Below are 27,288 nucleotides of genomic sequence, written 5' to 3' on the forward strand. Positions count from 1 at the left end.
AAAAAAGGAAATAAGGACAATCCAGGGAACTATAGACTAGTCAGCCTTACCTTCGTCCCTGCTAAAATGATGGACAGGATCCTCAAGAAATCCATTTTGGAGCACTTGGAAGAGGGGAAAGTGATCAAGAGTAGTCAACATGTTCACCAAGGGCAAATCATGCCTAATAAATCTGATTAGCTTCCATATTAAAGTAACTAGCTCTGGAGACAAGGGGAAGTCAAGGAATGTGATATACTTTGACTTCAGCTAAGCTTTTGATACAGTGTCTCATAACATTCTTCCCATAAGTTAAGGAAGTATGGATTGGATACGTGGACTGTAAGGTGAATGGAAAACTGGCTTGATGGATGGGCCCAATGGGTAGTGGCCAATGGCTCAGTGTCTGGTTGGTGGCCGGTTTCAAATGGAGTGCCCCAAGGATCAGTTCTAGGACCAGTACTGTTCAACATCTTTATTAATGACCTGGATGAGAGGATGTTTTGCACCCTCAGTACATTTGCAGATGATGCTAAGCTAGGGGAGTCAGGTAGATACATTGGAGGGTAGGGACAGGGTCCAGAGTGGCCTAGAGAAATTGGAGGATTGGGCAAAAAGAAATTTGATGAGGCTCAACAAAGAGAAGTGCAGAGTCCTGCACTTGAAACAGAAGGATCCCAAGCATTGTTACAGTCTGGGGACCTACTAGCTAAGTAGCAGTACATCAGAAAAGGTCCTGGGGATTACAGTGGATGAGGGGCTAGATATGAGTCAGCAGTGTGCCCTCATAGCCAAAAAGGCTAACAGTATATTCGGGTGCATTAGAAGAAGCATTTCCACCAGATCTAGAGAAATTATTATTCCTCTTGGCACTGGTTTGGCCACATCTGTAGTATTGTGTCAAGTTCTGGGCCCCCCAGTACAGAAATGATGTGGATGCATTGGAGAGGGTTAGTAGAGGGCAATAAAAATGATTAGGGGACTGGAGCACATGACCTGTAAGGGTATGCTGAGAAGTTTGGGCTTATTTAGTTTGCAGAAGAGAAGACTGAGGGGCAATTTGATAACAGCCTTCAACCCCCTGAAAGGCTCTCTAAAGAAAATGGAGAGAGATTGTTCTCAGTGGTGACAGACGGCAGAACCAGGATCAATGGTCTGAAGTTACAGAAGGAGAGGTGTAGGTTGGATATTAGGAAAAACTATTTCACCAAAAGGGTGGTGAAGCACTGCAATGTGTCCCAAGAGAATCTCCATCCCAAGAGGTTTTCAAGTCCCAGATTGACATAGTCATGGCTGGGATGATTTAGTTGGGGTTGATCCTGCTTTAGGCTGGGGGCTGGACTAGATGACCTTCTGAGGTCCCTTCCAGCCCTAGAATTCTGTGATTCTATGATTTATCATGAACTCCAGCTTGTGTACCTGGCATTGGCAAACTAGCCTGGAGTGCTCAAGGTGACTGTCTGACTCCATGTTAAAAGTTTTTGATCACACAGACTAACTCTCTAAAATACATATTAGATAACAGGACTGGGTAAGATATCAGGTACCAGATGATCTGGTGTAAGTTATTAGTCTCTTGGGACAGAAAGCAACCTGCATATTGAATGATTTTTGGTGTAAGCATACATTTATCATGAACACCACTTTGTGTACATGGCATTGGCAAACTAAACTGGAGAGCCCAAGGTGACTGTCTGTCTCCATGTTAAAACTGTTACAGTGATCCTGGACTTCACATTTTTGTTGGCTTGGTGAAATCTAATTACAGAACACATCACCAGTCTGGGGGACCTGCCCTGTTTCTGACAGTCTGCCCTGAGGTAGGCACTCAGAGTCATGAGCCAGTCTAGACTGCATGACAATCTGAACAATTTCTCCGATAACCTCTGTAAATTGATGAGTCTGCATTGACAGAGTATCTGACCCTTTCAGCGCTGTGGATGTCATTAAGCTAGAATGCATTATTGTCCCATCGCTATTCTGACTTCTCTTCGTAGCAATTTAAATGCAGCAACTCATGACCTAACCTAAAGAGATAATATTAGATTTTTCAGCAAACACTTCAGGCAAACACTTCAATCTACCTTACTTGTGTACATCAGCAAAGATGTCAGATTACTTTATTACAGAACAATGGAGGATGACTGCTTGCTTTCAACCTACTCAGAGAAAGAGTTAAAGATAAGGACATCAGATTTTCAGTTTAATTTGTTAACTCTGGCTACCTCAGTCATGTTCCAAAGATTGAGATTGTGTGTCAATCCATCCTAAACAAACAGTATATAGAACCAAACATTGATCTAAATATCAAGATACATAATCCTGGGGGGAAATTTAGCTTACTTGCAAGTGTCCCTACCAACAAGTGTCTAATGGAGAAGAATGCAGTCCTGTAACAAGCAAGCTAAATCTACATTTCATTATCACGTGATTGTCTGGAAGCAAATCTCTCTTTGCTTTTGAACAAAGATCAAGCCGTACTGTGCAGTAATGATTTCTACCTTATAGCATGGTGTTGACACTTGGGCCTGCCACCAACATTAAATTAAAGTGTTAAACATCCATACAGCTTCAGTTCTGTAGTCATTTAGACGGAGACAAAACAACCAACAGCAGTTTACTGGGTCCTGCTATTTTCGTATTTTGGTTTGTGTTTTTTCTAACTGATCTAGTGTCACTGCCCCTGAAGCTCAGAGAAAACAACTGTATTCCATGACTAGATTAGCATATAGCAAAGCAACTGGCTGAGATAATGAAAGATGACAACATTCAGATGAACAAAGAATATACTTTAAACACCCTCTAAGGTGGAAGAGCTAGTTATTTGACAAAGCACTGTCAGTTGTAGATTTCAGGGGGTCCACTTAGAAACATATGCCTCTATGGGAAATAATTGGCTTGAGTACAAAACAAAGTAACAACTACATCTACAGAAGCAGCCATTCCAATATAATGGCAAAAACAGCCTATCTGCCCAATTTGTCTCAGAAAACATGCCGTCAATAGGAATTTACGAAAATGACTATGAAGACAAACACCAACATTTTCCAACTACAAAGCAACAGTTGCTCATGATTGTTATTGCTATCTTTATGTTGTTTGTAGCCAGATTGTAAAGTTTGTAGCTTTTGAAGGAATGGTGACATTTAATTCTATGGTTTTTGATATTACAAACCTCTAGTTCTAAAGATAGCCAAAGTATTTACTCAAAATTTTTATGGTGGATATGGCTTTTTGAACATTTTTGATAGAAATAATTTTAACTTTTTTCATTTAAAATGTATAATTTGCAGAATTTTTAATTTATTTTTAAGGGAAACACTTCAAACACTTTCTGTAATCCTTTTCTGATAGGAAATTAAAAAGTGGGTTTTTTTAACCTTCATTAAATAAAATATTTCTAGACAAAAACTACATAGATTTAAAAAAATAGACAATTTGAAATGAAAAGTTTATTTAAATTTAATGTGTTCCATGTTAGCTGTAAATATTACGATTATAAAATTTGCATTATGACACCCTAATACTATCAGTACATGAATGCATATGCTGACAAAAGGACTTATGACATTGAATTGCTGCTTTAGGAGCTAAACACCAAAATCAAGCCATACTGGGATTCATAAAACCCTGCTCAGTAGCTGCCAAAACTCTTTGGCAGATAATCTCACTCAATGCCTAAATTGTTGCAGTAAAAGTTACCTCCATATTTATCTTTCTGCTTCTGAGCAGGCACGTTACTGCCTAGCTGTTGGCATCCAGCTGCCTAAAACCCCTTTGCAATGCACAAGATCACAGCAGATAAGCAATCCTCCTTCTTAACTTGCCAGCAGCATCTATCCAGTAGGTATATTTAAAGCTTCTCTGCTAGATTGGGTGAATGTGAGTGAGCTCACCCAAAATGACTGATGAAATGGGAAGAGTTTCAACTCTGGGCAAACACTTCTATGTTTCCACCCAATGGTTAACTTACTACCTGGCATGTGAAAACTGCAGATTTAAATTCCCCCTCTATCTAAGAGTGACAAAGGATTTGAAGAGGGCTTTACCTTTCAGGTGAGTGCCCTTGCCACTGGGGTACGGAACGTTCTGTTACAGGCTTCTCTCTCGGTGTCTCTTACTGCAGCAGCTCCACTGCTGATACCTCATTAAAAAGTCACTGAACATATTGAGAAAGAGAGAGTGGGAGCAGAAACAAGAGAGTGACTCTTTAGCCCAACAGTTGGACCACTCAATTCCTAGTTGCAAGATTGATGGTTCAGAGATACTGTTCCAATCCCTTCACCACAATGGAGGACTGAAGCGGAGGGTTTCCCACATCCCAGGTAAGTACCTAACAACTGGGCTAAAACAACAAAGAGTCTGTGGTACCTTAAAGACTAATAAATGTATTTGGGCATAAGCTTTCCTGGGAAAAAAACACTTCTTCAGTTGGAACTGGGACTTGTTGCACACAGGTCTTCTTGCAAAAAGACATAGGCACCACAGATCAAGAAAGGGTTTATAGCTGAGAATCCAAAACAGAGAGAAGATCCTTCTTGTAACTTATATTTATGTACCTATCAGAGAACCTGCCAGAAGGGGACCAACCTTTGGACGCCCCTCTCATTTTACCACTTAATTGTCTAGTGCACTCAGAGGAACTACTTATCATGCTGTCATTAACTAATCTCATTCTGAGGTGCCTTTCTATCTCCATTTATTATCTAGGAAGCCTACCCACCCAAATCAGGTTTTATGAAATCCAGTGATTTTCTAGGCTTCTGAAAGCCTTCATGTACCCGCATTGAAGATTCCTTATGACTCTAGGCTAAAAATGCTAAAACGAACAATCAAAACCTTCAGGTTTGCCCCAACCTTGAGGTACAATTCCATTATAAGACAAACACAGGGTTTACTGTCCACTTTCACCAACTTACTATCAGCTGATTATTCATCTCCTGACATTAAGAATGTGGAAGATTGCAAATGCTCTTAGTTGCTTGAGAAATCACTTTGCCAGTTTTGTGATTTTTCTACCATTTCAAAGATTTCAAGGCCAAAGGTGATCATTGTGATGATCTAGTCTGTCCTCCTGTACAACACAGGGCATAGAACTCTCTCCCCTACCTTATAACTCCCACTATGTAGATTTCAGAAAAAAAAGTTTCATTTAAAATTTGTCAGTGATGGAGGAGCCACCAAAACCCTTGGCAAAGTGTTCCAAAGGTCTCACCATTACAAAAAATTCAAAAACATATTAATTCTATAAATCTCTGTGAAGATGTTATGACAGTTATTTTTACTGTTTTTAAGGTATTGAATTTTTGAAACTTTTCAGATAAGATGGGGGATATATTGAGTGGAAATAATTAAAGGGAATATAAGACAAATATTGAGTACAATGTTAAAATAGTGTAATAATAGAACTTTCTTAAGGTTGGGTTCTTTCCCAAGGTTGAGTGTAGTCAGGACTTTGTCTATTCCACATATTGTATGGTATATGTTACATTTAAAATAGCAGATTTAATGGTTTGCGTGTGGAAGCAATATATATATATATATATATATATATATAGCAGGGTACTGAAAAGTAATACATTTCAGGGCACAGAGGAGACTTTAAAATTGGTTACCACCAGAACCCAGCTTCATAGCAATTTGAAGAAGAAACAGAAACACTTTGGTTCTGGAAGACAGTGGAAGTTAACATACTGCTATCGAGGAACACTTCCCTTGAGGAGGGGGTGACAAGAAATGAACCACATGGGGCAGGGGCAGGGTCATGATGCTTATTGAACTATAGGAAGGTGCTCAGGTACTATGCAGATGATGAAGACATTAAGAACTAGAGACATTTAAAAAAAGTCATCTTAGTTTTCTGTCAAAAATGTCATTTAGATTAAATAGGTTTTTTCTGAGAAATGGCATGGATTTTAACAAAAATGAAGTCCCCCTGTTCTTAAATGAGAATGTTGAAATATACTTTTTTGACATTTTCAGAAGAGAATTTTTTTTTTTAAATCTCGAAATGTACCCAATTTAATATACACAAATTTGGAAACAATCAAAACTAAAAATGATTAATCCAAAATAGTATGTGGTCCAGAATTTTGTTCAGCAAAATATTTCAACACATTGTCTTTTTATTGCAACATCTCAAGAAAATAACATTATGTTTTTCCTGGGATGGAAAATCCATTTTGGCCATGTCTACACTAGGGGAAACTTCAAAAAGGCCATGCTAATAGCCAAATCAGAGAATATTAATGAGGTACTGAAATGAATATTCAGCACCTCATTAGCATGCTGCCAGCTGCAGCACTTCGAAAGTGCTGTGTTTCACTCGCACGCAGCTTGACTACACATCCTTTTCGAAAGGACCTTGTAAATGTCAAAATCCCCTTATTCCTATCAGTGGGGCATTTTGATGGCAATGAGTCGCTGGATATTCATTTCAGTGTCACATTAGTATTCTCCGATTTGGCCATTAGCATGGCTATTTTGAAGTTCTCCACTAGTATAGAAATAGCCTTTCTGACTGGTTCAAGTAAAAATACATATAAAATAAAAGAGAAGTAAACAACTTGAAACAGTGAATGTTTCTGTTGCTTTAAGGGGAAAAAGAAGGTATCTTAATCAGGTTATTTATTTTTTTGTATTTTAGGAATTATCTGAAGATAGAAGACATTGACCAAAGACTGAGCTGACAGGGGCAAAAAGAAGGAAAGGCAAACTGAGACAAAGATGTCAGAGAAGTAAAGTAAAGAAAGACAAAAGGAAAGGAAATCATAACTTAGTCTATATCTACACAGCTGATTTATTTCAAAATAAGCTATTTCAGCTATTCTGCATCTTAACAACACCTATTTCAAAATAGGCACTATTCCTCCTGCAATGAAATTTACCAATTTCAAAATAATGTACCTTCCATTTCAAATTTATTTCAAAATAACGCACGTCATGAAGAAAATAGCAAAGTTATTTCAGAAGAACAACTGTTATCTCAAAATAACTTGGCTGTGTGGACAAAGCCTTAGAGAGGAAGATGGATGGGGAGATAATGAGATGATGAACACTGGGTATATGATATAGTAGATAGGTGTGGAGCTAGTCTACAGAAACTAAGCCACTCCACACTGGACAGGGAAAGATGAAAATAGTGAGAGAAACATCAGACACCAATGGGAGCTGAGCTCATGGTTGTTGTTGATGATGATGATGATGATCCTTCATGTTTAATATTAAGGCCATTTCTTCTCTAGAGAGTGGCATGCCAATCTTGCTAATGGATTCACACTGAAAACCGTGCTTCTCCAGATCCAGCCTTTACATGAGGGCAAAATACACATCCCCTTCTTCTCCAAAGTATAAGATTAGCCAATAGAAGGAATGAGCAGTTTTTTATTTGTGAAACATTTAGATCTTCTGCCTTGAGTACCTAAATATGATTAAGGTCTATACAACTTTAATGTCCTGTGCATAAATTCCTGGTAAGAATAGAGTGAAACATATTAATAGGGACATACAAACTGCCTAATGGGATCAAATCATTGAGTCTATACTTGTGTTGCTGAAAATAGTCTGTGCCTCTGAAGTTGAAAGAAAAGCTGGGAAGGCAGTTATGGAATAACTGGCCAAGAAGTTCATTCCATTACTCCATTTTAGTGAAAAAATTGTTTGTAGACTAAACTATGAGGATTTATAACCCTTCCAATTTTTTTATCTTCATTATATTAATATAACTTCATAGTCAATGTAGATAGAGCCAAAACACTATTGATAGTAAAACAGAATTTGTTGTTCTATTCAGAGTGATCGTCTTTCATGCTCACTAATGCTCAGCTAGTCTGTCAAAATGAGTTCACAGTAAAGCACCTACTCCTAATTCAGCAACCAGCACATATCTCACATCCCTTGAACATACGCTGCTTAGTAATCTATTCTGAAACAATAAGGAATTTCATTCTAAATTTTCGGAAACGTGCCGGAAGCCACTGCATTTTTAATCTTCACAATATATCATGCTAGACTTATCAGAGGGATCAAGAAGCATGAGCTGTAAACAGATGTCTCACTTATACAGTTCCATAATGTAGAGAGTCAGTGGGGTTTTCATTGTAATCTCCGAGGCATCCTACTTCAATTTTATGAAGAACAGATATGCCTGATTAAGGTCTAGAAAAGAATTTAAATTAGTGCAGTTCTGATTGATCAGGATTATTCCTAATATTCTCAATTAATGTCTGGAGAGCAGCTTGTCTACAGTATCACCAGCTGTTCCTTTAACCAATGGTGCATGTTTTGGCAAATTCAGCTCAAAGTTCAATGATTGATTATTGCTGTTACATTTCACTGAAGTTACAACATAAACTGAGTAGTTAGATTTCAGTCCTAAATAGCAGCTTTTTCTCAATTCATTCTTTTGCTTTAATTTTTGGCTTCCTCATTTCTCTTCACACGTTTTGCTGCTTGATAATGATTTTGGGCTCGATCCAGCTTTCAAATCAGTGAAAGTTTTCTCTTGATTTCAGTGGAAGCAGTATCAAGTCTGTAGAAGCAAATTGAGAATGAAGTAATATTGAGGTGCATCCCCTGCCTTTATTGGAAGTGGTGGTGCCCACTGAATGGATCTAGTTCATTCATATTAGGGCAAATCTCGAAAACAAACAAACAAACATATTCAATCCCTTATTAGGCAAGATCCTAATGGTAGGTGAATGTGAGTGTTTCTAAAGGCTCATCCTCACTAAAGAATTATACCAAGTTAGAACATGAGCTTGTAAATATAAACAAAGAAATGGAGGCATTTCGATTGACACCTTCAGCACCAACATATCTCTCACAATATAAAGCTCATGTCACATATATCTGTCTGATAGCATATAGTTTATCACCCTATCGCTCCCACCCAAACAAATCTCACAATAAAACTTTTTTGTGTCAGTCACAAGGAGTTTAGAAGAATTCTACCACACTGAGGTCAGGCACTATCACAGTGTTTGCTGTGCTGCAGGAAAGTCCTTAGTTCTGAAAACCTCTTACTCCCTCTCACACAGGTGCTTTTTTCTTGATTCTGCTAAACTATCAGGAAAAATGTGTCTAATATTTCTTGAACAAAAAAAAAAAACACTTCTCTGTTGCTGCTCCAAATGGCATTACTAAAGCTTTCACATACACACATTGTTGGCGGTGATCATACTGGCACCATGCCTAATACTGACAGATCAGAAAACATTTGTGCAGTAATCACAAAAGCATGTGTGCAATTGCTAACTATCTTTGCCCTCAGTTTATTTACTGAGGCAGGAACACATTTTCCAGTGCTGAAATCACTGAGAGTCTTGTTCTGTCCTTCATCTTTTGATGTGTAAATACAAAGTTCTGCATCCTGAAACTGTCTCCGTATCTTAACACATTTCTGTTACTACAGAGGAACATCATTTCGGGTGCCTTTAGAGATGACACTAAACAATTTCACTGATGCCCACCTGCTGAAGTATAGAAAATTTGGGTACTGTACAATGGGTGAATTTCTCACTTGGAGAGAAACATGTAAAAATATCAGGAAAATCTCTGTAGTACACTGGCCTTTACTGCAGTGAAGCAGTCATTTTCATTTTAGTAGAATAATTTGTTCATTAAGCAAATATAAAAAGAGTGAGGGTGGAAGAACCAAACCCTCACATATTAATATTCTATAGTTTTAGACTTATTATTAAAGGCTTAACTTTGCTTGACATTTACATTGCAGTATACTGAGAAGACTGGGGGAAGTAGAGTAAAGGCTACATAAAGTCAGTTTAAGGCTCAGTGCTGACCCTCAGTTTTTCAATGAGCAAAATGTTAGCAATAATACCTACCTACTACTGGACCTGGTCTTAGGCATAAGAAGAAGTTACTTACCTGGTGCAGTAATAATGGCTCTTCAAACTGTGCATCCCTACAGTTTCTCCATCATAAGTCTGTGTCCTTGAACTGTTGACTCGAGAATATTTTTAGCAGTCCATCCTGCCCATAGATGTGCTGCTTCTCACTTGCCAAGAGGCCAGCTAATGAGAATGGGTACGTCCTCATTTCTTTCTTTACCTCAGTGTCAATTGCCAGAGCGCTGAAGTAGAGGGGAGGCAGGTAGGCTGTAGAGCACCCAAAAGGGCATACATTTTGATGAGTAATTGCTGCTGCACAAGGTAACTACTTGTTTTACTAGAATGACTGTGGACACTTCACTGTAGATGACTCCTGAGCAGTGATAACCATTGGAGGACGGGATTTAGTGTCTGCAGGTGAATCCCCTAGGATGGGATAGTGTTCCTCAAAGATATGTGCAGATGCCCTAGGTAGCTGCTCTTCACACTTCAGATACATGGATACCCTTCGAGGAAGTGATGGAAGAAATTAATCTTGTAGAGTGCTTGCAATTTGAGGATAGGCATGGTACACTATGCATCTCGTAACTGAGCTTGGTACAATTTGAGACTTATTTGGGAAGTATTTGAACTGAAATCTCTGCACCCTTTGATCCACATGTGGAAGAGAGAGTTTTAGAGATTTATTTATTCCGTACAAACAGAAGGCCAAGGCCTTCCTCATGATGACTATATGGAGGGTGGCTCCCCTATTATTCTGATGAGGTGTAAAATGAAAGGCTGAAAACTGAACAATCTGGCTTATATGAAGAGTGGAACTCACCTGGATGTGAACTTGGGGTGTAGCCAAAGACTGATCTTGTCAGGGAAGAACACATGCAAGGGAGCATGATCCTTCAGAGCAAAATAGTCGCTCATTGTCCTTTGCTGGTATTTAAAGCTTTCTGTCCTGTCACTTGATGGTTGGTGCGATGGGCACAGGAGTCTGCCATATGACTTCGGTGAGTTCCAAGAGACGTCTCATAAAGTGGGAGGACCACTCTCAAAGAGTCAAAGAGACATAAAATCTCCACCAGCTTGTGCTGAAACTCAGTCACCTCCTGAAATGGTAGTTGAAGGGCTTCTGCCACCCTCTGTGCTAGGTCCTGGAATGATTTCAAAACATTAGCTGTCAGTAGCAGAAGGGGCATTACCATTTTGACTAGTGCAAATGAGAAGTGGGATTCCTCCTCCATCTCCACCTCAATTTTCTTTCCTGGCTGCTCAGGGGATTTTGAAGCTTTTGAACCCCCAGCTGAAGGAAGTTGTCTTTTTATGAGATTGTGTGCCATGGTAGAACCCTTGGAGGGTTGGTGTCCCATTATGGCCATTGTCAGTTGGGGAGCCAGTGGATGGTACCATGGAGGGCCGAACCAAGGAGATTGGGGATTGGGTGGACAATATATCCAGGGAACCCATGTTTCTTCACTCACTTTCCTACTATGAAGATGTGAAAGAAAGTGTGAGCCAGGGGAATGTCAATGAGTCCAGAGCAGCTGACCGGAAGTTCTGCAAACAGGGCTGCCCAGTGACTTGGAAGCCCTCTCTGTAGACAGAAGTGTTTACACTGCACTTCTGTCAACAGAACTCTGTCAACAGAATCATTATGCCTCAGATTTTTGCGGGCTAACACTGTTGAGACAAATACAGAGTTCTGTCGAGACTCTGTCAACAGAACGCTTTATGTGTCCAGATGTTCCCTGAGTTATCTCAATAAAGGCCCCATCTGTTAAAAAAACTCTCCAGTGCAGACAAAGCCATTGTGAGTGTCAATCAAGCACTGAAATAGATTCCTTGTCACTGAGGCACTTTTTGAAGCACAGAGAACTGGGCATACCTTTTTACAGTGCTTTTGGTGAGAGGTAAATCCTTTTGTGTTTTTGTGTATGTGTCTGATGGTTAATAAAACACAAAGGAAATAATAAAGAAAAACCCTTCAAAAGAAGCTAAAATTATCATATCTAAAGAAAGTTAATGATCCAAAAAATAAAAATTCTAGTCTTGTCTTTAGCCCCAGGGTGGTTGAGAAGGAAATGAGGAGGGACAGCCTTTGCATGCTGGCTAGCCATATAATAGGGGAGAAGCAACACAAGTACAGGTGTAGTGGGCTGCTACCAAAATTTTCTGATCAACAAACAAGAACCATAGACACATATACACTGGAGCATCCAAATGAACATTACTCAAAGAAGAAGAAGACTAAACAATCTATTATGGCCCTGGGCAGCTCAAGGGAGTTCCCTATTCACTTTTTTTAATAACATAGTTTGCCTATTTTGGGTGAGGGAGGATACACTGCTGCTTAAGGCCCAGAATGGGCTAGCTTTGCTTCCGGGGCTAACTTATATTTTTGAAGTTCTGTCTACAAAAAACCACCAAATGTTAAAGTCATTGTTGGCCATGATGTCTCCTTGCTCTCTGACTTACTCTCAACAGCATGTTTGGCATATTAGGCTGCATTAGTAGGAGCAGTGATTGAGGGAAGTGATTACTCCCCTCTATTCAACACTGATGAGACCACATCTGGAGCACTGCACCGATGTGGGCCCCGCGGCTTCAGAAAAGATATGAACAAATTGGAGAGTGTCCAGTGGTTGGACAACAAAAATGATTAGGTGACTGGGATGACTTCTGAGATAGACTGAGGTAATTGATCTTATTTATTCTGCAAAAAAGTATGAGGGTGGATTTCATAATAGCTGTCAACTCTCTGAGGGTAGTTGCTACAGGACTACTTCTTACTTGAGCCGCATCTACACGTGCCGGCTACTTCAAAGTAGCCACGCCAACTTCGAAATAGCACCCGCCACGGAATACCCGGTCGTCGTGGGTGCTGCCAGGCCAGCCCACATATATGTCCAGGAAGCGGCCCCGGCTATCCACCAAGGCCTGGAGGACCACTGAGTGGTAGCCCTTCCTGTTTAAGTAGCGTCCTCCACTGTACTCCGGGGCACGGATGGGGATGTGGGTCCCATCCAGATCCCCAAAGCAATTGGGGAAGCCGAGGGTGGCAAACTCCACGATGGCAGCATCCTGGTCTCCAAGCCATACGAGCCTGTGGAGGAGCAGGGCGTTGATGGCGTGGACGACCTGAAGGGGAAGCACATGGGAGACCACCAATGAGGGGTGTGCAGGGTGTGTGTGGCCCTCCCCTGCCAGGGCTCCCCTCCCCTGCCAGGGCTGCCTCCCCCTCCCCTCATGTGTCCTCTTACCTCCATGAGGACAGTCCCGACGGTGGCCTTATTGACACCAAACTGCTGGCCCACGGATCGGTAGCTGTCTGGAGTGGCCAGCTTCCAGACAGCAATGCCGACCCATTTCTCAACGCTGAGGGCACGCCGCATGAAGGTGTCCTGGTGCCTCAGTGTGGGGGTGAGCCACTGGCATAGCTCCAGAAATGTCTGCCGGCTCATCCGAAAGTTCTGGAGCCAGCAGTCGTCATCCCACTCTCCAAGCACCAGCTGCGCCCACCAGTCGGTGCTCGTGGGGTAGCTCCACAGCCGGCGGTGTGTGCAGCAGGGGGGGCGGGGGCTGCAGGATTTGGGGTTGCTTCCTCCTCCCCTGCGGGCAGCTCCTCCTCTGTGGCTAGGATGTGATCAGCTGCCTCCTGCATGGCATTGAGCAGGGTGAGCACTGCTCCTGCAGGGGCGACTGAGTGGACCTCTGGCTGCTGCTGCTGCTGCTGCTGCTGCTGGGGGTCCATGACTGCATTGCCCGAGGTGTGTGTGCCTATGGCTCTGCAGACCATGTGCTGTGCAGGCTGAGTGTGTCTGGGAGGGGCCCTTTAAGGGATCGGCTAGCTGTTGCCCCGGAAGTGCTAGTCCGCCCTGTGACCCTGTCTGCAGCTGTTCCTGGCACCCTTATTTCGATGTGTGCTACTTTGGCGTGTAGACATTCCCCTGCAGCGCCTACTTCGATGTGGTGCTGCCCAACTTCGACGTTGAATGTCGATGGCTCCAGCCCTGGAGGGCGTGCAAACATTATTCATCGAAATAGCTTATTTTGATGTTGCTACATCGAAATAAGCTATTTCGATGTAGCGTTCACTTGTAGATGTAGCCTTGAAGTGTAGTTCCAAACAGGATGGAGCTAGCTACTCTAAGTGGTGGCAGATGACAGAACAAGGAGCAATTGTGTCAAGTTGTAGTTTGGGGAGGTCCAGGTTGGATACTAGCTAAAACTATTTTAGTAGGAGGATGGTGAAACAGTCAGGTGAAGAATCTTCACTATCCCCACCTTGAATTGGGGAGGACATGTGGTTTCACCCCTTTTTTCAGGATAATAGTATGTTCTCCCCACTTGTTCCCTGTGTGCCCAGCAAAATAAGTTGGCATGCAAGGAAGGAAGTGGATTTAAATCTCCTACGACTAATCCCAGTTGCTTATAGCAGAAGGTAAGTCCCTGCATTCTTCCTGTTCACTGGGGCCTAAGTCTCAACCTGCATGGAGTTGAATAGATGATTTTAGGTTGAGCTTTTCTCCCCACATCTCCAGTTTGCAGCTGGCCACCAACTGTGGCAGTACAGCAGCATATGGTTTTGAGAAAAATTCTTCTCCAGCAGCTATGTTTCCACATATTTTTAATGTTATTTTTTTCCCTACGGTGGATTTCTGAATTTTCAGAAGTATCCAGGAAAGGGGAAAATAATTTCACACAGAATTGTCAAAACACTATAAATTAAATTGTTCAAATTTTTCAGAAGTTTCACTTAACCAAAAGCTAGGCTGAATTCATTTACAACATGATGATATGCTATGAATAATGCATCCTCTTTTATAAAAAAACAAAAACAAAAACAAAAACAAAAAAAATCTCCTTTTAATCTAAGAAAATGGTTACCATGTTATCTTTTTAACCTTCTTGACCCCAATTTCTTCAAGCTTCAACAAATAATAAAAATTGCACTAAAATTGTAGCTTACGAGATTTGGAAAAGATATGAGACATAGGAATGGAAAATGCCAGTAACCAAATAAAAGGGAAACAATACAAATTAAAGAAAAATATCTGCCCAACTATGGATGGACAGAAAGAGAGAAAACATCTGTAGGCATTCCAAACATTTTCCATTATCACAACAAAAGCCCATTCCAAACAATGATGGACAGCGCTTAATGACTGCTTTTAAACTCTTCTCTATTTACATGCCCAATCATTGTCTCATGGTTTATCTGCTGTTAGTTCCTGCCCCTCTGCAGTAAGTAATATATATGCCCCTGTCTTCTTGAATTACAGGCATAGTGCCCAGTCCTTCAAAGTTTCACATACACAGGAAACTTTTCTCTCACAAAGGGCTTGCCTACACTAGCCCCCTCCTTTGAAGAGGGCATGTAAATGAGCCCGATCACAGAATAACAATGAGGTGCTGTGCTGCATATATAGCATTTCATTAGCATAATTTCCACTGTGGGAGCTTCAACGTAGCTAACTTTGAAGGACTGACAGTCAGTGTAGCAGCGGGCGTTTCAAAGTACCCTTGTCACTTCAATATTCCTTTACTCCCAAAATGTTTTGGGAGTAACGGAACATCAAAGTAGTGCGGTTACTTCAAAATGCCTGCAGCTATGCTGCTTGCTACCACTTTGCAGTTAGCAACTTCGAAGTTCCCGCAACAGGAATTAGGCTAATGAAGCGCTGTATATGCAGTGCAGCACCTCAATACTATTCTCAGATAGGGCTGATTACCATGCCCCCTTTGAAGGTGGTGGTGGGGGTAATGTAGATCAGACTATAGTTTCCCATTGATTACTGAGCTACTTTGAGTGCCCTTATCTGTGCACAAAAGTGTTTGCAGGTTTGGGCCCTTAATAGATCCCTTAGAGCAATGGCAATTACATCTGTAGTATCTGACTAGTCCAACACCTTTGTATAGTATCTCGTCTTCAAGTATTTACTTCTTGATTTAAAAAAAAAATATCAGCCAAATACTACTTTGCCAATAACGAATAACACTAATCCACTCTCACTGAAACAGCTCAACAGTTTTTTGTTTATCTCCATTTCATGGATGAGCAGACAGGTACAGATCACTGAAACAACTTGCCCCAAATTATTGAACAACTCAGTGGCAAAAACAGGAGTAGATACTCAAGTCCCCTGAGTCTCAGGCCAGTGTTCTACTTACTAGGACACACTGCCTCCTGGGTTCTCAAGTAAAACATAACTACTTTGTAAAGTGTTTTGAGTTTTACGGATGAAAAGCACCCCGTAAGAACTAGGTATTATATTTTCTTTAGTATCTCTTGTAACTTTGTTACTGATCATACCCTCTACTGCCATAGCTTTTAATCTGATTATGTGGACATAAATTAATGAATTTAAGAGAAACCAACTTTCAAGTCTGCATCCCTAGACTCATTAACACTCAACAAACAATGCCCAAAGAAGTAAAATGGGAGACAAGCAGGAATGAAATAATTATCTTTGCAAGAGATTCACTGTCTAATTTAAGTGAGCCATTCAGCCATTATTTTTGTCTCTTAATCAAGCCCTCTTGGTATTTTTTAATTTGAACATACCTACACCTCTTTTCCCCCTAATGAACCTTAGAGATGAACCACTCTGCAATTGTTAAAAGACACATATTTTCCAAATCATCCACTTGGTCTGGGAAACTGTACATTTAATTTGTACAAAGCAGATCTTTACTATTGGGATTTTCCTTTGCAGTCTTAATTTTCCTGCCGGGCTTTTAAACTCTTGATTTTTTTAAAAAAAATTAAGAACTATGTACCTAAAGCCAGAAGATTTATTAATCAGAGAGAGAGAGAGGGAGCCATGCTACTTGACTGTTTTTTGGTGTTAATCAGAGAGAGATGCTGCTCAAAAAATGGACAGACTTTTAAGAACCAGCATAGGAAACAGGAGATAAATACAAACACATATAAGATTGAGAGGCTGAAAATAGAAGAGAGAAGCTACATAAAATAAGTTTAGCGCATTGATATACTGTGGCCTTCATTAAAATGTCAGAATTTTCCAACAGTTACCACTCCACGGTACCTATGAAACTAAAATTATTTCCTCAGCTAAATATAGGAGAAGTCTGCCATAACAGAAAACATATGTAATGTGGTACTTGTTGGTATATGCTGTGACTACCATGATAACGTTTTCATAGGCAGATGTCTTTGTATCCTAAGAAAAAAGGTGGCCTAAAAACAATGAAAAATCAATGCATAGAGAAGAGAAATCAGAAGCCATGGACACTGAGAAGTAACAGAATAGAAAGAAAAGCATGCTAGAAAATTGTAAAGATAAATATAATACAAATACAATAAATAGAAGGTTTATTGGTGTGATCTTCAGAGAAGTAGGAATATGTATTGCTCTTTGTATAACATAAGTAATGACCTGAAAACTAGGTCAGGGTCCGACAAATGTTACATTAGTGGAAAACAACTGGAAGAAAATAACTCTCAGATGCCTCTAACCCAAAAGCAAACAGCTGATGAAGCCATTCAAGCAGCCTCATCATCATCTCTCTGTGGACTTGACCTTGGAAACAAATCTGTTGGCACTATGTGCCCTAATCTTCTTGTTTATCTGCTGTGACAGTCTGGAAATCAAAAAATGAGCCTTTTCCTTGAATGCCTTTACTAAATGCTTCTTTATCCAGTATAGTGGCAGAATGCTGTATTCTGTTCTTGTTCCTTGTTATAAGTTCCACTGCACCCAATCAGTGCTTATCAAGAAGAAGTTTTCACAAGGATTTGTTCTGGTCACAGAGAAAGAGTATTTGAAGAAATAACTAGGCATGTATCTTCAAACAATATTACATTCTATATGTACTGCATACAGTTCAGAGGACTGGAATGTTAACCAGATCACATTTTTAGAAGGGATATTTTGAAATTGGTCAATCCACAGAGCTCCTATTAATGTCAGCAGAGTTTTGTGGAAGGAATGAGAACAGTGTATGTTCTTCACAATAGTAAAATAATGCCTGTCTAATAAACTGAAATAAACACAATGGGCACATCTAAAGGGCAGTCTCTGTTGGCAAAACTGGGTTTTTTTCGCTAAAACTTGCCAGGCTTGTACACGGTTAAAAAGCTCCATCAAGAATTTTTCGACAAAACTCAGCTGTTCAGTCGGCAGCATTATCGCTGTTCCCAATCGGGTATGATACCTCTGTTGATGGTGTTTACTTCTGTTGACAGAGAGGGCTTCTTGTTCCCCAGACAGCAATGTTTGCCAAGCTTCCAGGCAGCCATTCTGTCAACAGAGGGCCGGGCATTCTGGCTACTCTCTGTTGACAGAGCCACTTGCTCTTCCCAACTCCTTTTGTGTGTAGACTCTATCTACTGACAGAGATACTGATGAGGTTTCTCTGTGGACAGCAACCTGTGTCTGACAGAGGCTGCCCATGTAGACATGGTCTACAAGTCCAACACAAATCCTAGTGATTTTGTCAACTCAGGCACTGTTTTTTTTGTGGAAAGAATTAATTTTATTTTTCTGCACTACTCTGCCCTTTCATTTTTAGTATGTAATATATCGTCTTCTGGAAAAATGAATCTTCCTTAAACATGGCTAGTCTCATAGGGGTAGCCACGCTTTTCTGTGTCTGCAAAACAATGAGAAATCCTGTGGCACACAAAAGACTAGTGAATTTATTTGGGCATAAGCTTTTGTGAGTAAAACTCATTTTGTTGGATGCATCAGATGCATACAATCCAATGCATGCAATTCAAAGCATCTGATGAAGTGCATTTTACCCATGAAAATCTAAATATCAGACATTTCTAAGTTTAATGACAATAAGGAGCTCCAGAAAAAATATTCTTATCAGCAAGTTACAGTATGTTTTGGGTAACCGGACTGTAAGATGGATAGAAAGCTGCTTAGATTAGTTGGGCTCAGTGGGTTGTGATTGACAGCTCAATAGCTGGTTGGTGATTGGTATCAAGCAGAGTCCCCCAAAATTCAGTCTTGGGGCTGGTTTATTCCACAAGTTCTTTAATGACCTAGATGAGGGCATGGATTGCACCCTCATCAAGTTTGCAGATGACACTAAGCTAAAAGAGGTAGATATGCTGTAAGGTGGGAATTGGACAAATTGGAAGATTGGGCCAAAAGAAATATGATGACATTTAACAAGGACAAATGTAGAGTCCTACACTTAGGGCAGAGTACTCACAAATACTGCTGCAGGTTGTGGAATGACAGGCTAAGCAGCAGTTCTGCAGAAACAATCTGGGCATTACAGTCAATGGGAAGCTAGACATGAGTCAACAATATGCCATTGTAACCAGGAAGGCTAACAGCACATTGGATTGCATTAGTAGGAATATTGCCAACAGAGCTAATGAAATGATTATTCCCCTTTATTCAGCACTGGTGAGGCCACATCTGGAACACAGTGTACAATTCTAGCCCCCCCATCATTACAAAAAGGGATGTGGATGCACTGGGGAGAGTCCAGCAAAGGGCAACAAAAATGATTAGACGAATGGACAATAGGATTTATGAGAGGCCGATGGACTCATGTTTATTAAGTCTACAAATGAGAAGGCAGAGGAGCAGGATTTGATATCAGCCTTCAGCTATCTGCAGTGGAATTATAAAGAGGATGGAAAGAGGCTGTTTTTAGTGGTGACAAATGACAGACTGAGATGCAATGGTTTCAAGTTTCCATGGGAGAGGTCCTGGCCGGACATTGGGAAAAACTATTGCACTGGGACGGTGGTGAAGCACTGGAATGTTTTACCTAGAAAGGTGCTGGAATCTCTATACCTAGAGATTTCTATGTCCTGGCTTGACAAAGCCCTGACTGTGATTATTTAGTTGGTATTAGTCCTGCTATGAACAGGGGGTTGGACTTGATGACTTCCTGAGGTATCTTCCAACCATCTGATTCTATGCATTTATGAACCTGTAAAAGGAATGAATATAATACTCATTGGAATGCTTGTTGCGTTGTTTGTGGCATCATTATTGCTTGGTTTCCCCATGTGTCTAGGTTTCTGCTGCCTCTTAATGCAGAACATACATTTTTTTTCATTCTTCTCACTTCCATCTTACCCTTTGCATGTACACTACTAATCTGATTCCCTACCATTACCTTCTCTTTAATTTTTCGTAATTCATTGCTGATCTTTTTATTAGAAGGTAGAAAATCATTTATTGATACACTACTTCAGAAAGCTAACCAGTTTCCACAATTCTTGTTATTATAATATTAAACCAGGTGTCTCCTTTGCTGCTTACGTATGAGATAAAACAAAAGAGCAGAAATGTAGCACTAAAACATTTCCAGTACAGACTGACATCTATAAGTACAGAAATTAAAAAAAAATGCATTAAAAACTGACAAATCAAGTACTTAGGACTGAAGGAGCAGGATGAGAGGTGGGGAATGTTAAGTGTCTTGACCGAGATAATTACAAGTATCAAAGGAAGGGAAGCAGTTCTTGTAATGTATGAGGTAATTGCTGTCTTTGTTCAAACCAAGTCTTAATGTGCTGAATTTGAATATGAACTCCAGTTCACAAATTTCTCTGTGTGATCTGTTTCCAAAGGCTCTTTTTTCTAAGACACAAATTCTCAGCTCTTTAATAGAATGGCCCTCTCCATTGAAATACTCACTGACCGGCTTATGCGTATTGAGATTCCAAATGTCTGCTCTGCGTCCATTCATTCTTTGGCAAAGTGTTTGCCTGATTTATCCAACATACATAGTGGGAAAACATTTTTGGCACATAATGGAATAATAATATTGGTTGAAATACACGCGGATGAGCCCTTGATCTTGTAACTAACATGATTAGGTCTGGTATCTCCAGAATAAATATGTTGACAGTGGGGTTTGTAGCAAGGAAAAGTTCCAGAATTAGTATTACTGTGGTGTAGCCTGTGATTGCTAGTGAGAACCTTTCTTCAGTTAGGAGATTGTCTATAGGAGAGAACTTTCTGTCAGCTAGGGCCTTTCAGAGTACAGCATCATGGTCTAGAATAGTTTGTAGGCTTTTAATGACTTGTTGATGTGATGACAAGTGGTGTTCTGTTATTGATCTTCTTGGGCCTATCTTGAAGTAGCTGGTTTCTGGGTATTTGTCTAGCCCTGTCAATATGTTTGTTTGATTGACAAGGCCAGAAAAACATCCAGACACCAGCTCATAGATGTTAGTCTGCACTGGAAATGCTTTTGATCTGATGAAGTGGGTCTGTCCCATGAAAGGTCATCACTGAATAAATCATTTTGTCAGTCTTTAAAGTGCTACATTTCTGCTGCTTTGTTTTTTTAGAATAAAGACTAACACGGCTACCTCTCTGTTACTATTCCCCATATGAGATAGTCCTCTTTTCCTAAAATATATTAGAAGACTTTTATGATGGGCTTTTTGGACAATGTTGATATAACACAGTTTTTGGCATCCTTGTTAGAATTCTTTTAGTCAATGCCCAGCAAAAAACTTCCTGTTAGTTCTAAGGTGATAGAGGTAACCAAGCCAGACCTCTCCTGCAGCTCATTAGTTTTCACTTCCAAGGGGGACTTATCAATGTATGAGTAATACCTCTCGTGCCGACTTTTTCCAGAAGAGATTATTGCAGGAGCATTTCAGAAAAGATACATAGAAGCAACAGGTGAATGACAGTGCTAGGTTTTCATTAACATTCACTCAAAAACAAATTTAAAAAGTGGGTTTTGGGATCTGAAAACAAACAAACAAACAAACAAAAAAAACTGTCCTATCTAACTGTTCTAACTTTCTCAGAATTAAAAAAAAAAAAAAGCTGCTGTATTCCTTAAAACCCTCCTGAAACAGGAAGGCTGCATCTACACTAGCAAGTTCTTTCGAAAGAATTTTCAAAAAGGGGGTGGGGGGGGCTCTTTCAAAAGATTCCAAGGAGCATCTACACAAAAACACATTTATTTGAAAGTAAGTAAAAAAAGTAGTGCACTTTTCAGAATCACTGTCCCTTTCCCACTACAGGAAGAGAGCCCCCTTTCAAAATTTCTTTTGAAAGAAAACCTGTGTAGACTCTCTGAAGACCCTTTTCTTTTTTTTTTTTTTTCTTTTTGAAAGATCAGTCCTCATGGTGCCTGATATTTTGATCCCTGGCCCATTCTTTCAAAACAGTGGGGGCTGTGTGAATGTCTCTTTCGAAAAAGCAGATCACCCTTTTGATCAGGTTTTTCGTGTGTGGATTAGCTCCTCTGAAAGAAGTTCTTTTGGAAGAGATCTGCCGGAAGTGCTTCTTTCAGAAGATCTCTGTAAAGTGGACATAGCCGAAAGGAAGAGTGATTTTGAAGGGATCACTGCATTCTTTTGATTAACTTTTGAAAGAATGATTTTTGTGTGTAGACACTCCGTTGGATCTTTCTAAAGAGCCCCCTTCTTTCAAAAAATCTTTTGAAAGAACTTGATAGTGTGGGCACAGCCTAAGTGATTGGCTGAAAAAGAAGTAGTACTAAGTGGATTTGTAAGCTTTTACATTTGCGTTGTTTTGTTTGTGAGTGAAGTTATATAATAAAATATTTACATTGTGTAAGTTGTACTTTCTCAACAATGGAATTGCTTTTTCATTATTTGTATTTATTTTGTTCATTTTCATAGTGCACATTTTTGTAGATAAATAAAAATGTGAGCACTGTACACATTATATTCTGTGCTGGAATTCAAATCAACATATTTGAAGATGTAGGAATTCATCCAAAATATTTATTTAAATTAAATTGAAACTCTATTGTTTAGCTGTGCAATTAAAACTATAATTCATTATATTATCAAAATTAGTTTTTGAATTAATCACGAGTTTAGAGCAATTAATATATAGTGAAGCTTTTTTGATACATAGTAAAACAAAAGAAAACAAATATTCTTTTCGCTCCTTTAGCAGATGATCTTTAATGTATGTCTTCTCTTGACCTCACAGATTAACTCCTGAGCCATTTTGATTGTGTAGTGCTACAACAGAACACTAAAAGACTGATCACACAACCGTCTCATTCTCCTAAAAGGCTGGTTTAACTCAATGCTGTCTTCATTGTGCAAATTCACATTGAAATCTATGATGACACTCCCTCATGCCTTTTTAAATGAGTTTGCATAATAAATTTAGCATGAGTCATGATGGCCCACCAACATTATCCCTGAAGTGGCTTTGTCAGTTGATTAAACAGTTACTTTACCTATTTGCAAATACACGTACAGTGAGAAAAGCAAGTTTAGTGGCTTTTCTAATACCCATTTTTAGGTGAGCTGCTGCTATTTTTGAAAATAATTTTTAATTATTTTAATTATCTTTTCAAATGGAAAAAAGCCCAACCAGGATATACCTATACTGCAATCAAAGAGCTGAAGCTGCCCCATGGCAACCGACTCAAGTTTGGAAGACTCAGGCTACAGAGAAACATAATTTTCCTGTAGATGATCTGGTTTGGATTGGAACCAAGGCTCTGTGAAGCACTCTTAGTCTTCAGCCTAAGGATAAAATGTCTACATCAAAATGAAAAGTCTATTTTGCCTGTTCACAACCTGGCGTCACCTGGAACAGGCCATCTGAGGGATCTTAATTGTAGGCTACAGACATGCCCTCAGAGAATTAGTTGCTAACATGGGATTCCTGCACAGTAACTAACTTTTGTCAGAACTAACCTTTCCAAACTGGAGCATACAAGAGACAACAAAACATTGCATTTAAATTAGGATTAATTTAGACTACAGTGATAAACATCTGGGATCATACCTGGAAGCTCATTGTGATGTGGCATTGGGACATGAAGTTTAAATACTTTTCTGCTGAAATGTTTCTGAAACAATACATTTTTGAATGGAATATCTAAATCCTTCTTGTGCTATCACTTCCTGTGCTATCACTCCTGTCACTTAGGGCACAAAAACACTGCCATTCCTGAACAGCATGATGACCCTGTTCTGCTCCTAAAGCTTAATTTTTGCAATGAATCTATCATCATTCCCACTATCATTGAACACAAACCTTCCCACAGGTCAAGATGCTATCCACAGACAAAGACATACCATAGAGATATACACAAAGATATACTATTGCAAAGAGCATATGAAATAAATAAGTCACATTTGCTTACCTACGCTGTCTACAGACCTAAATCTAGCTTCAGAAACCATTCTGCATGCCACATTCATACACACATCAGTGAAAATTTCACATGAGGGATTGGGACTTCAGCTTCTATTTTGATTAAAACTTTCATTAATAAGTAAGTTGCAATGGACAAATCTGACAGCATGCATTACCAAAATCTTTCAGATATCATAGTATACTAATTAAAATGTAGTGGAAGATTTCCAGAATATTTAACTTTCATGTCATTTACATATTGGGCTTTTGTTTCAAAATCCTTATAAAGACATTGGCTTAGTGGAATCACTGAAAACAGTCATGAAAAAAAATTATGTCAAACTTATACCCAGATTCTTCACATCATTCCATTTTTCCAGTTTCTGTCAAATGATACTATGATGGCTCTTTTCACCTCGAGAGACAGTGGTGAGCAGTGGCATTGAGGATAGGTAGGCAATATTTGAGTCTAAAGCTTCTCTCATGGCTTATCCATCCAATATTGGATTACAATATTTTGCATGTATCCTTGAATCTTAACTTTGGTCTTCCTCTTGTTGTCAACCCACAATACAGTTCACCAAAGAGGATTTCTTTGGGAAGATTTTGGTCACCCATTCTTCTCACATGACCAAGCTATCGTAGTCTACTGCTGTTGAAGATTGCTATGAAGCTGGGTATGCCAGATCTTGACAGGACATCTGCATTAGAAACTTTATCTTGCCAGTTGATATTCATAATTCTTCTGAGGCAGCAAAGGTGAAAGCTCTTCATATTTTCTCCTGGTTCAAGTTGGTGATCCAAGCCTCAGAACCATATAATAGGATACTCAGTACTCATGCCTGGAAGATTAGTATCTTTGTTTTCACAGTCAGTGTAGGATTGTTTCATGTTTGTTTTGTAAATCTGCCAAAAACAGTAGCTGCCTTCCTGATTCTGAAGTTCAGTTCTTCGTCCATGGATAGGTTTGTGGTCACAATAGACCCAAGGTAACAGAATTGTTGAACCACATCTAATGGGCTGTTATCCAGAATGACATTGGGTCACTGAGGTATATCTTGAGTGAATACAACAGTTTTCTTCATGCTTATGTTAATGGAAAACAGCTTGCAGGTTCTTGACAGAGAATCCATCAGTGGCTGTAGTGTCTCATTATGAGCAACGACAGCTGCATCATCTGTGAAGAGGAGTTCCCTAATGAGGACTTTCTTGATCTTAGTTTTGGCTTTGAGTCTTGCCAGATTGTAGAAAGAGCCATCTAATCTTGGATGGAGAAATTCATTGCTGCATAAATTTTGAAATCCACAATTTAATAGAACTGAGAAGAATATGCCTAAGAGGGTAGGGGCAAGAACACACCCTTGTTTGACTTTGCTGTTCATTGCAAATGGTTCTGATCTAGATCCATCATATTGCACTGCTGCTTTCATGATTTTGTGAAAGAAGTTATGAGCTTGAGTAGGGTCAGTGGACAGCCAATCTTGGTTATTACTGTGTATAGTCATGGTCTACTAACTGTGTCCACAAATGCTATGAATAACGGCTTTCCTTGTTCTCTGCATTTTCCCTGTAATTGTCAAAGTGAGAATACCATGTCTATTGTTGATCTGCCAGCCACATTCTATTTCTGGTTAGCCTCGATCTGTGAGTTTTTGCAGGTGTTGGAGAATGACATGGGCAAATGCTTTACCTGTGATGCTCAGTAATGAGATGCCTTTGTAGTTGTTGCAGTCATTCTTGTCGCCTTTGTTTTTATAGAAAGTGATGATGTTTGCATTCTTCATGTGATGTGGGACATCTCTTGCTCTTCAACATTTTAGGGGTAAACCATAGAGGAAGGAGAAGACCAAAGCCTTGTTTGCCTTCAGGACTTCATCTGTGATTCTCTCATTTCCTGGTGGTTTTCCTTTGCAGAGGTCATTGAGATCTTGAGAAAGATCCTTCTTTGTAGCCTCTGCATCTAGCTCAGACATTTCTGGAAGAGTTGGGGTGAGGTTGTCAAGTTCAGGTTGTATTGTATGCCCATAGGAATAAAGACTTAAGTAGTGTTCCACCCATCTGGACATCTGCAGCTTTTTGTCTGTGATCACCTGTCCATCTAAATTCTTCAGTGGGTTGACTTTGGTAATGTTTGCTCTGAGTGCTTCCTTCAATCCATCCTACATGGTTTTCAGATTGCCCAAATCAGATGTCTTTTGAATATTACAACATACATTGGCCCAATACTTGTTCACATACCACCTGGATTCTCTCTGAAGAACAGATCTTGCGTGTTAAAGTTGATCTCTTATGCTTTGAGATGGGTTCTTTATGTTACTCATATATGCCTTGCATTTTTCTTCAGAAAGAGGCCTAAGAATATAAGCATTCTCATCGATCCAGTCTTTGTTAGAGAATTTACATATTCTAAAGGCAGATTGGGCGCATTTGTATATTGCATCTCACAGCATACACCATGTTTCATTAATGGTTTGTTGGTCAGTATTGTGTTCCACCTTGAGAGTGAGATCATCTGTGAAGACAGAGCATTTCAGCACATCTCTGGTACTGAGGGTATTGATTTTTGGTTTATTGCATTCCTTTGTCATATAGAGTTTCTTTGGGATGATTTTCACTCTGCTGATGATTGTAGAGTGATCAGTGTCACAATCTATGTTCTGATATGTGCATGCAATTTTGACAGCATTGAGATGTTCCCTGCATACCAATACAAGGTCAAGTAGACCAGTGACCGGATCGGGGTGGCACAATGAAACCTTGTGACTGTCTTTCAAGTTAAAGAAAGTATTAGTGATGCAGAGCTGATTCTGAGAGGAGAATTTGAGAAGCCTTTGAGCATTTTGTTCATTCTCCCAATACAGCGATGACTGAGGCAGATGGGCCAGGACTGATGGTCATGTCCAACTCTTGCATTGAACTTGCCAAGGATGTACGGTTGTTCACCAGTTGGAAAGGTGGTGATAATTTTCTGAAGTTTATAATAAAAGCAGTCCTTGTCTTTGGCTCATGACATCAACATGAGTGCATAAACGCTGATGATGTTGACATATCCTGACTTGGTGCAGAGCTTCAGGGATATAATACATTCTGATTTAGCTGTGGGCGTATTGATGGATTTCAGCAGCTTGTTCCAAACAGCAGATTAAACTCCACAATTGTGGTGTTCTTCTGAACTCAAGCCCTTCCTCAAGAAAATATATTTGGTTTCTTTCACTGACTCAGCATCTGCCAACCTGGTTTCCTGGGCAGCAGTGATAGCGACATTCCGCTTGTGTAGCTGTTGATCTATGACTGCCATTTTGCATATTGAGTCAATGTTTGTAATGTCATGGGCGATTCAAGTCTCGGACACATGGTCCATACATTCCAGCTAC

The sequence above is a fragment of the Carettochelys insculpta genome, chromosome 1 (assembly GCF_033958435.1).
Source record: "Carettochelys insculpta isolate YL-2023 chromosome 1, ASM3395843v1, whole genome shotgun sequence".
In the NCBI taxonomy this organism is placed as follows: Eukaryota; Metazoa; Chordata; order Testudines; family Carettochelyidae; genus Carettochelys; species Carettochelys insculpta.